Source organism: Nannobrachium achirus, assembly GCF_963921795.1.
Source record: "Nannobrachium achirus genome assembly, chromosome: 1".
Classification (NCBI taxonomy): domain Eukaryota; kingdom Metazoa; phylum Chordata; class Actinopteri; order Myctophiformes; family Myctophidae; genus Nannobrachium; species Nannobrachium achirus.
This window is the reverse complement of record NC_137810.1, coordinates 6,229,384-6,242,158: the sequence shown is the minus strand read 5'-3', so window position 1 is coordinate 6,242,158 and position 12,775 is coordinate 6,229,384. Positions and strand designations below refer to the sequence as shown.

The window sequence follows — 12,775 nt, the reverse complement described above, 5'->3', positions numbered from 1 at the left end:
TGGGCCCCTGATTCAGCCCGGGAAAAAGAGTTGGAGAGGCCCTCATTGCGCGCTATAGAGAGAGATCTCTCTCTATAGCGTTGCTGCTGCTACTCAAAGATTTGCCATTTCAGATCATGACAAGTGACAAGCCAGTGGGCCAATTACTGTACATGAGTTATATTTCGTCGTTGTCGGGTGGAAACCAAAACCGTTTGTTTTGTATTTATCATTTTGAAAATGATTTAAACTATAGTGAAAACAGCCGATCTACAAGCACCACCGCGTGCTTGTAGATCTGCTGTTTTCACTACTTTTGTGCAACAGCCTTGTATGATGAAGCAGGGCTTTACTTTGCGAAAAAATGTATACATTTGAAACTTGGAGATACGAGGTTTCTGCCCGACAGTGACGATTTACTTTGTTTGCCGCCCAGACCCCAAAATGGAACGGAGGCCGACATTTAATTTTATTTATTTTCCAAATGGCCGGCCTGGACCGGCCGGGAATGAACCGGCCGTTCGGGAGTTGTCCCGCTTTTCCCAATGGTCAGCACGTCCCTGCTGCCTTACAGCCTGCCTTACAGCCTGCCTGACTGGCTGCCTTACAGCCTGCCTTACAGCCTGCCTGACTGACTGCTAGCGATGGGATTTATGGCTCTTTGAAGTGAGCCGGATCTCTGGGATCCGTTCCTTTCAAAGAGCCGTTCAAAAGACTGTCTCATTTTAGTTACTGGTTACTTTGTGGATTTTGATTATAATTACAAATCACCTTCGGCCAAATATACATTTCGGCCATTTAAAAATAGCCACAGCCAGAATAGTTTTCATTGGAAAACCTGTGAAACGGCATATTCTGCATAATAAGTACTTTCTACTATTTGTACTTTTAAGTACATTTTGATACCAATACCTTTGTACTTTTACTCAAGTACATTTTAATTCCGGACTTACTTGTATTTTCACATTGCAGTAGTTGATACTTTTACATAAGTAGGTGCAATGGCATTGGTCAGAAAGCTCATTCGTTAGAATCTGGTGATGTTAACCTGGTGAAAAATACTATGCCTAAACCTAAACCTAACCCTAACCTCAGTAAAACTATGCCTAAACCTAACCCTAACTAAATTCTGACTAATGAGCTTTCTGACTTATGGGCAGTCCCCCTTAAGTAAAGAATTTTAGAACTTTTTCCACCACTGTTCATTTAGAAAGGAACGGCTCCCTACTGCGAACGGGATCCCATCGTTCATTTCAAAGAGCCGTTCAAAAGACTTGATTTGTTCGCGAACGTCCCACCTCTACTACTGGAGCTGCCTTACTGGCTGCCTGGGTATGTGAGCCTGTGGCTCTGTAGGAGCTAGCTGTGTGCTCCACTTCTCTATCTCCCTCTCTCTCTCTCTGTGTGTCTATGTCTCTCTACCTCTCTCTCTCTACCTCTCTCTCTCTCTCTCTCTCTCTGTGTGTGTCTGTGTCTCTCTACCTCTCTCTCTCTTTCTCAGAGAGCCACAGGCAGCATCACAGCACAGCAACATGGATCACAGCAGAGCCCTCCTCTCCTCTCCTCTCCTCTCCTCTCCTCTCCTCTCCTCTCCTCTCCTCAGGAAGTGAGCATGAGTCACAACCAGGGTTAGAGCCACGCAACAGAGAGACGCACAGCACACACACGCGAGCGGACGCCCACTGTAGACTCACACTTTCAATCACACTCTCTCACACCCACAAACACTCTGACTACACACACACACACACACACACACACACACACACACACATACACATACACATACACACACACACACACACACACACACACACACACACACACACACACACACACACACAAGAGGAATGGTGCACAACAGTAAACAACAGTGATTAACTCACTTGGTGTGTTGTCCACACCATGAGGCTAAGAGTCGACGCAGTGCTGCCATTGGTCAGGATGACAACCAATCCAAAGCAGTGGCTTCATAGATGCATAATAGTATACTGTATACCAGGGTTCCGCAATAGGCGGCCCGCGGGCCATTTGCGGCCCGCGGGGGCTACTATCTGGCCCCCACCAACCGCAGTAATAAGAGCAGCAACAACACTAGTATATCGTCGTTGTCGGGTGGAAACCTTGTATCTCCAAATTTGTATGTTCTTTCGCAAAGTAAAGCCCTGCTTCATCATACAAGGCCGTCGCACAAAAGTAGTGAAAACAGCCGATCTAAAAGCACACAACGCCTCGCATCTTGTAGATCGGCTGTTTTCATTAGTTTAAATCATTTTTAAAATGATAAATGCAAAAAAAAAAAAAAACGGTTTTGGACATACAACATTTTCACCCGACAACGACGATATGGCCCTTGGGGAAAACTAATTGGGGAACCCTGCTGTATACTATTATAGCCTATATGCACATCAGGGCAGGGCCATGTTTGATAAACACTAATCAAAACAAACAGGTTCCCTTTTGGAACCAATAACAAAATAGCAACTTTAATTACTTATGTACAAGTAGGTCGGGAGTGGCTAATTGTCGGGATCAGCCAGTAACACACGGGAGCCTGTCCCCGTCAAGGGGAGCACACACTGGACGCGGGCGGCTGCGCAGCGTCGCGTTGCGGTATCGACAGACACACGTGAAGTGCCGCGCGGTAACCCAAACTGGATGCAGCACACTGCCACACAGCACATCCATTTCCCCCGGTGGGGAGAACCATGGGAGAACATGTTCACCGCGCGGCAACACTGGAAAAATAGAACAGTGGCGTATCGGCGCGACAGGCGCCGATACGCGTCTGACGCCACCGGTGTGGGTTAGTTCATTGAAAATAATGGGGCCGTATGTTTTCACGCGCCGCCTCCGCGTCCATTGTGTGTTCCCCTTTACAATGCTCTAGACCAGTGCTACTCAACCCGCGGCCCGCGGGCCGCATGCGGCCCTTTCCGCATGTCTGTGCGGCCCGTCATGATCATGCCAAAAAAAATATGATTTTTCTAAGCCTGTCAAAGTTAACGCGAAACGCAAAACGCGGTGATGTTTGACCCTCAGTGCACTCCGTAGTTAGGGATAAGAGTCAGGAAGCGAATGCAGTAGCAGTGCAGAGATGCAGGCGGCTACACTAGAGCTACAGTACAACGAGACAGTCAGACAGACAAATATGCGGAGATTTTGCAGCAGACAACCACAGTCGGGCTCACTGGAGCGGAGACGCATGACGGTCGTGCGATATGAACGGCCGCGAATCCCGCGATCGTCATGTTTCAGGCTAATGAAGACCTAGCCCTTGTCTCCGCTGCTTGTCTCTCCCTCCGCGACTCCGCCAGTCAGCTCCGACTATAACTCTATGGCACCGACAGTGCAAGCATTCCAACAGATCGCGCTGCAGCCAAGGAACTACTATGCTTATTAACACAAATCTCCTCCAACGAGCTGTTGTGTTTTACAAAGCTCAAAGCATCAAACTGTTTTACAAGTACAGTGCATCTGAGGGGGAGTTGAACTGTACTTGAGTTATTTTTCCATACAATAACTCTCTTCACCAAAAATAGCCGATCTACAAGCTCACAATGCATCTTGTGGTGAGCTTGTAGATCGGCTATTTTTGGTGAATGTCCCCCAAGAATAGGGATGCTGGGGTTTGAGTGATTGAATAATAAGTATAAACGTTTATTTATTTTAAATCTGTCCTATTAATGAAAAGGAGTGTTAGTGGCATGAGAAAACATACCTTTACATTGCCAAAGTTCACTAGCCTTGCATACCCAGACACAGGGGAGGTTACAAAAAGGTTGAACCAGATCTGTTCATTTTCACTTCACATTTTGTGAATAAAGCCTAATTTGATATAAAATTCAAATGTCATCAATTTCATCATTCCATCCATGAAAATCTTTTGGTTCAATGAGGTTTGGCCTGGCTTATGGAAATGTGGCTGTTTTCTGTGCGTTTCCTTAATTATTAGACTGTGTACTGTACAAAATCAATGTAAACGTCCAAAATAGGACCGTCATTTTTAGCTTGCGGCCCTTTGGACTTTTGGTATTTTGCTGAGTGGCCCCTGAGCCATCTCAAGTTGAGTAGCCCTGCTCTAGACCCCTGGGAGATGGAGTATGTCCTGTTACAATGCTCTAGACCCCTGGGAGATGGAATCTGTCCTTATTACAATGCTCTAGACCCCTGGGAGATGTAGTATGTCCTTATTACAATGCCCTAGACCCCTGGGAGATGTAGTCTGTACTTATTACAATGCTCTAGACCCCTGGGAGATGTAGTATGTCCTTATTACAATGCTCTAGACCCCTGGGAGATGTAGTCTGTCCTTATTACAATGCTCTAGACCCCTGGGAGATGTAGTATGTCCTTATTACAATGCTCTAGACCCCTGGGTAGGGCTGCACGATTTTGGGAAAAAACCTAATTGCGATTTTTCTGACTAATATTGCGATTGCGATTTTATTCGCGATATTTACAGGGGCTAAAGCAAAAAAAATAAAAATCCTAAAACGGAAATTTATACTTGACTAGCAAGTATTATGCTGCATTTTGACGATTTCGGTCATGTTATTAACATCACGGCCATGGCTACACCCCCCACCCCCATTTTTTGTTTTCTCTCTTTTGGCAAATCTGCCTCGATCTCATAGAGACTCCTCAGGACGGAAATCCATCCCCAGGACGGAGAACCTTAACCCCTGTATTTATGTATTTATTTCAAGGTAGGATAAGTGATAGTTTTTTTGTTTGTTAAAAGGATATAATAAATTATTTAACCATAGGAAAATCATTTCACTACCTTAGGTCAAGCTTCCGTTGAATATTTATTGTGTAATACATTTAAAAAATAAATTGATTATTATTAACTAGGCTAATTGGCAATCATGTAAATGGTTTGATTCAGTTCAGTTATATTTCCAAAAGATTACCTTTTATTTTGCTTTAGCAATATAAAAAGGTTTTATATTCAGAAAAATCTCAGTAATAATGCCTCTCATTGTCAAGGAAATTATTTAAACAAAGAACATCATTTAAGCTTCCTTGAATATTTATTGTGTGTTTACATTTAAAAATGAATTGATTATCACTAACTAGGCAAATTGGCAAATGGTTTGATTCAGTTCAATTATATTTCCAAAAGATTCCCTTTTACTTTGCTTATTAGCAATATAAAACGTTTTTATATTCAGCAAAATGTCAGTAATGGTTTTGTCTGCCTCTCATTATTGTCAAGGAAGAAAGTACTGTATGTCGCTGCCTTGCTTAAGTTTTATCAAGGCAAAAAAATGCACCCTAAAGCTACATTCACACTGCAGATATATAGTTGTAAAAATAAGCGAGCTAAACAACCAGGCAGCTTGGTCAAAACCATGCAGCTTTATTTTTATGCAAATGAGCGGTCCAAGGTAACTGTCACTCAACCAGTCAGCCTTCTTTCAATCAGAGAAAACAGGTTGTTTTAACAGGAGTGCATTCGGAAACCTATAATATAAAATAGCCTCTCTAGATGGGAGATAAGTTACTACATAAGCTTTTTCTGGTAAACAAAATAAGAATAGAACATTCAAACAAGCTGTTAAATAACTTCACGAGCCGTTTTGGTCGGTACCGTTGCCTGTACGTGGGCTGGGAGAGACACACACACACACACACACACACACACACACACCGCGTCGTTCACATAGCTTCTCTCCCCTCACTGCTCCTGTCCCTGGGCAGATGACACAGACCACGGCCAGAGCGGACAAAGCGCCGCAAAATAAACATCCAATGGAAGAAGGGACATCATCAGTGGGGAACGCCACCGAGTTATATGAGTTTCAACAAGCAAACGAACAGTGTCGCTTCTGCAGAAACGAAAGCGAAAGCTGCCCAGCCGTAGAACAAAGGGAATGCTAATTGATTGGAATGTTAAGTACCCGGTGGCAGCTGGCCTACTCAGTGTCAGCGTCTCTCTCTCTCTTGCGCGCAGGGGGATCTCACGGAAGGCTATTCTTCCAAACGTAGGAGACGGTGGTAGTGACGGTGGTTCCACCGTCTCCTACGGTAGGAATACTCGCTCACGGGAGGACACGGGTTTTTCACGACTTGTTGGTTGTATATCCTTTCATTTAAGTCCATATTTAAGCCAAATTATCATTAATATTACATATATAGCCGTTATTTAAAAAAAGTTGAAATATTTATGTCGCAATTTCTGCCGCTCCGTGTCTGTGGTCAGACGAGTTGATTCGGGGGGCTGAATCCCCGCCTACTCAGACCATGCTGTGCTCTGATTATAGTTGGGCAAAACAAAGCAAGCTATGTTGCAGTGTGAACGCTAAAAAAGCTGCTATAAAATTGAGGACTAGTGAAAAAAAAGCAAACTTTTCATTTCCAAGCTTTTTTTCGAGCATGGAAGCTGGTTTCCATAGAGATAACATTGAACTACCAAGCTAAACGTTCAACTATATATCTGCAGTGTGAATGTAGCTTAAGACACGCCATACGTTTCATGTGTGGAGGAGGAGGAGGAGCCACCGTTGCACTGAAATTACTTTCACTTTCAGCTTACGACAAACGGGAGCATTTAATCTATGCACAAGGATTTAAGGATGTTATATTTATAATGATTACCAGAACATTCACTACCTGTAGCCATGGAGTACTCCGTTGGAAGGGATCATACACTTTTACGTGCTGTTAGATAGACAGTGTCATGCCTTGGCTTGGCTCCTCTCCTCTGAGGAGATTGGAGCAACCTGTAATGCTATTCCTCGGTGCGGCCGGCGATGCGCAAAGAAAGACACCACAGTTTGATTTGATCATTTCTTAGTCAATTATGAACGGATTTCTAAAATTAAAACGTCTGCATAATGCTTGGGAAGTCAACTTCGCAGAAAATCGCCAAAACCGCGGCCTTTGCGATTCGCTAATCGCGACATTTCACATCGCGATTTCGGTTTGAAAACGATTAACCGTGCAGCCCTACCCCTGGGAGATGTAGTCTGTCCTTATTACAATGCTCTAGACCCCTGTGAGATGTAGTCTGTCCTTGTTACAATGCTCTAGACCCCTGGGAGATGGAGTCTGTCCTTATTACAATGCTCTAGACCCCTGGGAGATGTAGTCTGTCTTTATTACAATGCTCTAGACCCCTGGGAGATGTAGTCTGTACTTATTACAATGCTCTAGACCCCTGGGAGATGTAGTCTGTACTTATTACAATGCTCTAGACCCCTGGGAGATGTAGTCTGTACTTATTACAATGCTCTAGACCCCTGGGAGATGTAGTCTGTACTTATTACAATGCTCTAGACCCCTGGGAGATGTAGTCTGTACTTATTACAATGCTCTAGACCCCTGGGAGATGTAGTCTGTACTTATTACAATGCTCTAGACCCCTGGGAGATGTATCGCTGAGGTGGAGTGCCCAGTACTTACCGCACGACTTGCCGCAGCCAGGCCGTGCTACTCTTAGGCTGAGTTGGCGATGCCCGGGATCGAACCCATGACCTTGTGGCCCGAAGCCGAGAGTTCTACGGACTGAGCTACCCTGACACAAATGTAGGTCATGTAGGTCAGTGGTTCTCAACCTGTGGGTCGGGACCCCCAGGGGGGTCCCCAAATTATTTTATGTGCAACATTGTTGCACATAAAATGCACATAAAATTATTTTATGTGCAACATTGTTTTCTCACTCAACAGTAAACAGACCAACATAAAGTTTAAGTGTATAGAGGGTATCTGCACATTTCTAAAGTGACAATTAAGGACTTTTTAATAGCTCTAAAATGACAAATTAAACATTGGCCAAATTGTCAAATATTAGAGGCAGAAATTGTGAAAATAGCAGATCTACATGCTCATGTAGATATGCTATTTTCACAATAGAACCGTGTTATGCAAAATGTAATCCCTCAACTCTTAGTGCTCGTCAGGGTGGGGGGTCCCCTGTTAAAATGTGATTATTTTGGGGGTCGCGGCCTGAAAAGGTTGAGAACCACTGATGTAGGTTAATGGATTCCATTCCAGCTGTAAGGTACTGTACATGGACAGCCATGTAAAACACATCAACAGGGGTGTGTGTGTGTGTGTGTGTGTGTGTGTGTGTGTGTCAGGCCTGGAATTTCGTCATTTTAGGGGCGTGGCCACTTGGCCTTTGGTGTTGTCCATTTTTTGAGGGCACAAAGGCCAAATGCCAGGGCAGAAGGCCATCAAATAAAACCAGATTTTAGTCCATTGAAAGAATTTGTTGAATTTAAGGGTTAGGGATGATAACCTAATCTGCAGTGAAATAGATAAATGATGGTATTTACAATCTGATCCATGCTCAGCCCTGCACCCATCCAAGTCACTGGATTGGTTTAAAGATGGGGACTTAGGGAGTTAAGATTTCAGAATCCCAACAAAAGAAACTGGTGTCTGCATGACCAGAAAGAGACTCTGGTGTCTACACATTGACCAGAAAGAGACAGAGCAGAAAGTGGTACAGTCAGCTGGGGCATTAAGGCCACTGTGGCCTCAGGTCATGCCATTGGTTTGATGGGCACAAGGCCAAACTGAGGGGCAACAGCGGCCATGGCCTTCATGGCCTCCATGAAATTCCTGCCCTGGTGTGTGTGTGTGTGTGTGTGGACAGCACTAGGTACATACTACATACAGTATATCTACACACATTAGATGCATGCACAGTATGTCACTGTTAATGTATGTCAAATAGGCCTATTTATGTACATATGGATTTTACATTAACAGCATATTACTCATGTAGGCCATGTCTGATGGCCCATACAGTAAAAATACATTCATGTACATACATTACTTAACATCGACAGCATTTCTCTAATGTATGTTTGATAGCCCCACACTGCTGTCTGATGGCCCATACTGTATGTATAATGATTTATGTACATATGGATTTTACATTAACAGCATATTACTCATGTAGGCTGTGTCTGATAGCCCATACAGCAGGGTTCCCCAATAGGCGGCCCGTGGGCCATTTGCGGCCCGCGGGGGGCTACTGTCAGGCCCCCACCAACACCGGTAATAATGGTGGTATAAGAGCAGCAACAACACTAGTATATCGTCGTTGTCAGGTGGAAAACCTGTATCTCCAAATGTGTACGTTCTTTCGCAAAGTAAAGCCCTGCTTCATCATTCAAGGCCGTCTCACAAAAGTAGTGAAAACAGCCGATCTACAAGCACACAACGCCTCGCGGTGCGAGGCGTTGTGTGCTTGTAGATCGGCTGTTTTCACTAGTTTAAATCATTTTTAAAATGATAAATGCAAAACGAACGGTTTTGGACAGAAGTTTTCACCCGACAACGACGATATCTGAACTGTCACTGGAGTAGCGGGAACGCCACCGTCGCCCCCTGCAATGTTGTGGCCCTCGGCTTGGTACCCTAGACATAATCCGGCCCTTGGGGAAAACTAATTGGGGAACCCTGCCATACAGTATAAATACATTTAGCCTATGTACATAAAGTACTTAACATCGACAGCATTTCTCTAATGCAGGGGTGAACACCAGAACATATTGTGGAGGACTGGGCCAAAAGGCAGAGCTCCTCACAAGATGTGCACCCTGCAAACTAAACACACGGCTTCAATATAAATACTTAGCAGTCCAATCTTTGTTGGCATACTAAAAGTCACAAGTCGTTAATGCCCTAGTACAAACTGTATACAGTGTACTTAACATCGACTGCACATCACTAATGTACAGTATGCCTGATAGCCCCGTGCTGTACGTACACACTGTATGTATATAAAAGTTGTGACTCACTGTATGTATATACAGTATATACGTCAAGCTCCCAAATGGACAACAGAACCCAGCACTAACCCAAGGCCATCCATATTACCAGTAAGACTCCCTAATCGGGAGATAAGCCACGCAGCCTCATGGTGGCGCCGAAAGAGAGAGAACTATAGAGCTATAAGCCACAAAAATAAGTTTTACTCTTATGTACCTGTACAAAAGATGTAACAATAAAGTACAACCTTGAACAGACTGCTTTACCAAAGCCGTCCATTACCTGAGTACTTGTGAACCATCTCATGGTCACGTTTCAGTTCACGCCAGGGCCTGGCGCAATTATTACATAATAATCATCTAATCGCGATTATTTGAGGTAATCGCAATTATTTTTTGCTAAATCGTCATAATCATTTCCATGTTGAGAAGTGTTCATAGAAACACTTTCAAAAGGTAATGGACATAGTAGATCTACAAGCTTTACAACAGATCTACAACTGATCTCCACTATAAATGTATAAAGAATAAAGAAATAGCTGATCTACAAGCTCACAATGCATGGCTATAAACGTATAAATTCCTTTGTATATTGAGGTTATTTGTCATATCTGCCCTGTGCAACTTCAAAGCCAAAACAGAAATATTTTATTCATTATGCTCCAGTGTTCAGCCACACAAACACAATGACACCGTTAAACGCAATAATTTGTGTGACAATTAATCGTCACGTAAAATGTCCTAGTCGTGACAGCCCTATTCACGCCAGGGACAGTGCATGTGCTTGTGCATGTGTGCATGTGTGTGTGTGTGTGTGTGTGTGTGTGTGTGTGTCTGTCTGTTTGTCTGTGTGTGTGTCTGTGAGTGAGCGTCTGTCCCTGTCCCTGTGTGTGTGTGTGTGTGTGTGTGTGTGTGTGTGTGTGTGTGTGTGTGTGTGTGTGTGTGTGTGTGTGTGTGTGTGTGTGTGTGTGTGTGTGTGTGTGTGTGTGTTCCAGTGGGAGGTTGTGGAGGTCTCTGACTGGCTGTCAAAATGTTTTAATGAACAGATGCTCTTCATTCTCATCCTGGTTGGGTTTTTTTTTTCTTTTTTTTTTTGTTTTCTATTTTGATCATTTCATTTTATGGTGATGAAACAAATGTTCCCTTCAGGGGATTAACAAAGTCAATTAATCAATTAATTAATCAACTTAACTGATTGATTGATTGTTTGATTGATTGATTGATTTAAGACTTTATTAGAAGTACAAGGTCAACTAAAAGGAGATTCTAGGAAAGCACTTGGCTTATTTCCATAGGAAACCATTGAAGTATCTCATAACATTGAATGACAGACGGATAGAACACAGTACTATGCAGTAGATATACCAGTAAGACTCCCTAATCGGGAGATAAGCGACCGTTGGTCGCTTATCTCCATAAATAGGCCAAAAAGTAGTTTGTGCAAAATCGTCCTGATGGTGGCGCTAGATGGGACAGATGCGTTGTGATTACATGACTGTAGAGATACTGTGTACTGGTGTGCATGATTTTAGGGCAAAATCTGTAGGAGCAGGGTGACTGTAGAGATACTGTGTAGTGGTTTGTGTGATTTTAGGGCAAATTCTGTAGGAGCAGTGTCCAAAAGTGTGTGTGTGAGAGAGAGAGGACAGTGGCAACATTCCTTGCCACTTGGCAGGTCACACATTATGTTTGAGAGAGAGAGTGTGTGTGTGTGTGTGTGTGTGTGTGTGTGTGTGTGTGTGTGTGTGTGTGTGTGTGTGTGTGTGTGTGACACAGAGAGAGCAGCCCCGTTGGGGTGGTCATTTGGTCATTTTTGCACATTTGGTAATTTTTTACACCTGGGGGTCCCCCAGGGACCTGGGGGTCCCCGAAACTCCGGGGGTCCTTGGAGGTTGTAGTTTGGCAGGCAAGGAGTGTGTGTGCAAAATCTGGCATGGATCGGGGCAACGGTTGCAGAGATATGAGCAGGGCAAAAGTGTGACGTGTGACGTGTGACAGAGGGAGTGACGGAGTGACGGAGGGACAGCCGGTGGAGGTTTGGATAGTGTGCAAGTAACTGCGACCTACGGTCGCAATAAGTAAATAAAAATTAAATAAACAGTGCAAAAATGTAATACATTAGGTAAATACAAAGAAGGGTCAGGGGAGGCTGGGCTAGGTTTGTTATTGCTAGTTGCGAATGGCTGCCGCCTGTAAGTGGTTTTTCAGGGCTGTTTCAGGGTTGTTTGTCAAACAGTGGTAAATCAGCCAACAACCCACTCCCTCTCATGGTAAATGGCTTACTTATTATATTGTATAAACACACTCTACCATACAAAAATAACATTGTATTCACACACACACATACGGCACACACACACACACACACACACACACACACACACACACACACACACACACACACACACACACACACACACACACACACACACACACACACACACACACACACACACACACACACACACATACACACACACACACACACACACACACACACACACACACACGACGTGACACAGCTTTAATCTCCCAATACGTGTACTTTCTTTGTGTTGTGTTGTGTTGTGTTGTGTTGTGTTGTGTGCTGTTAGCTGGTGATGAATGCAGTGACACCTCTGGTTTAGTGTTGTGTTGTGTTCTCTAGTTTAGTGTAGAGTGTGAAAGCCTTGGCAGCGCGGCCGGCACAGGGGAGCAGCTCTACTCTACGCTAGAAGAACACAACGCTGTTTTAATCTGGGGGCACGCGAGGACGCCTGCGCTGTTGTTTTATTGCCTGGACTGGACAGACTGCAGTATCACAATAAAAAGATTTACAAGCTCTCTACAGGCCTGTAAAATACACCTGCTGGACGTCCACTTCATCTTCTAACGCCTCTCAGAGAGATATAGTGTGTGTGTGTGTGTGTGTGTGTGTGTGTGTGTGTGTGTGTGTGTGTGTGTGTGTGTGTGTGTGTGTGTGTGTGTGTGTGTGTGTGTGTTGTGTGTGTGTGTGTGTGTGGGGGGGGGGGGACGAGACAATCCTCTCTGCAGAGACGGACTGGGACTAAAATTCAGCCCTGGCA

General features: G+C 44.2%; 1 protein-coding gene across 9 annotated transcripts in view; it reads right to left on the bottom strand.

Annotated features, from left to right (window-relative positions):
• Window positions 1-12,775, bottom strand: part of LOC308291649 (cyclin-dependent kinase-like 5) — a 204,169-nt gene that overhangs the window by 95,098 nt on the left and 96,296 nt on the right. The window lies entirely within an intron of this gene.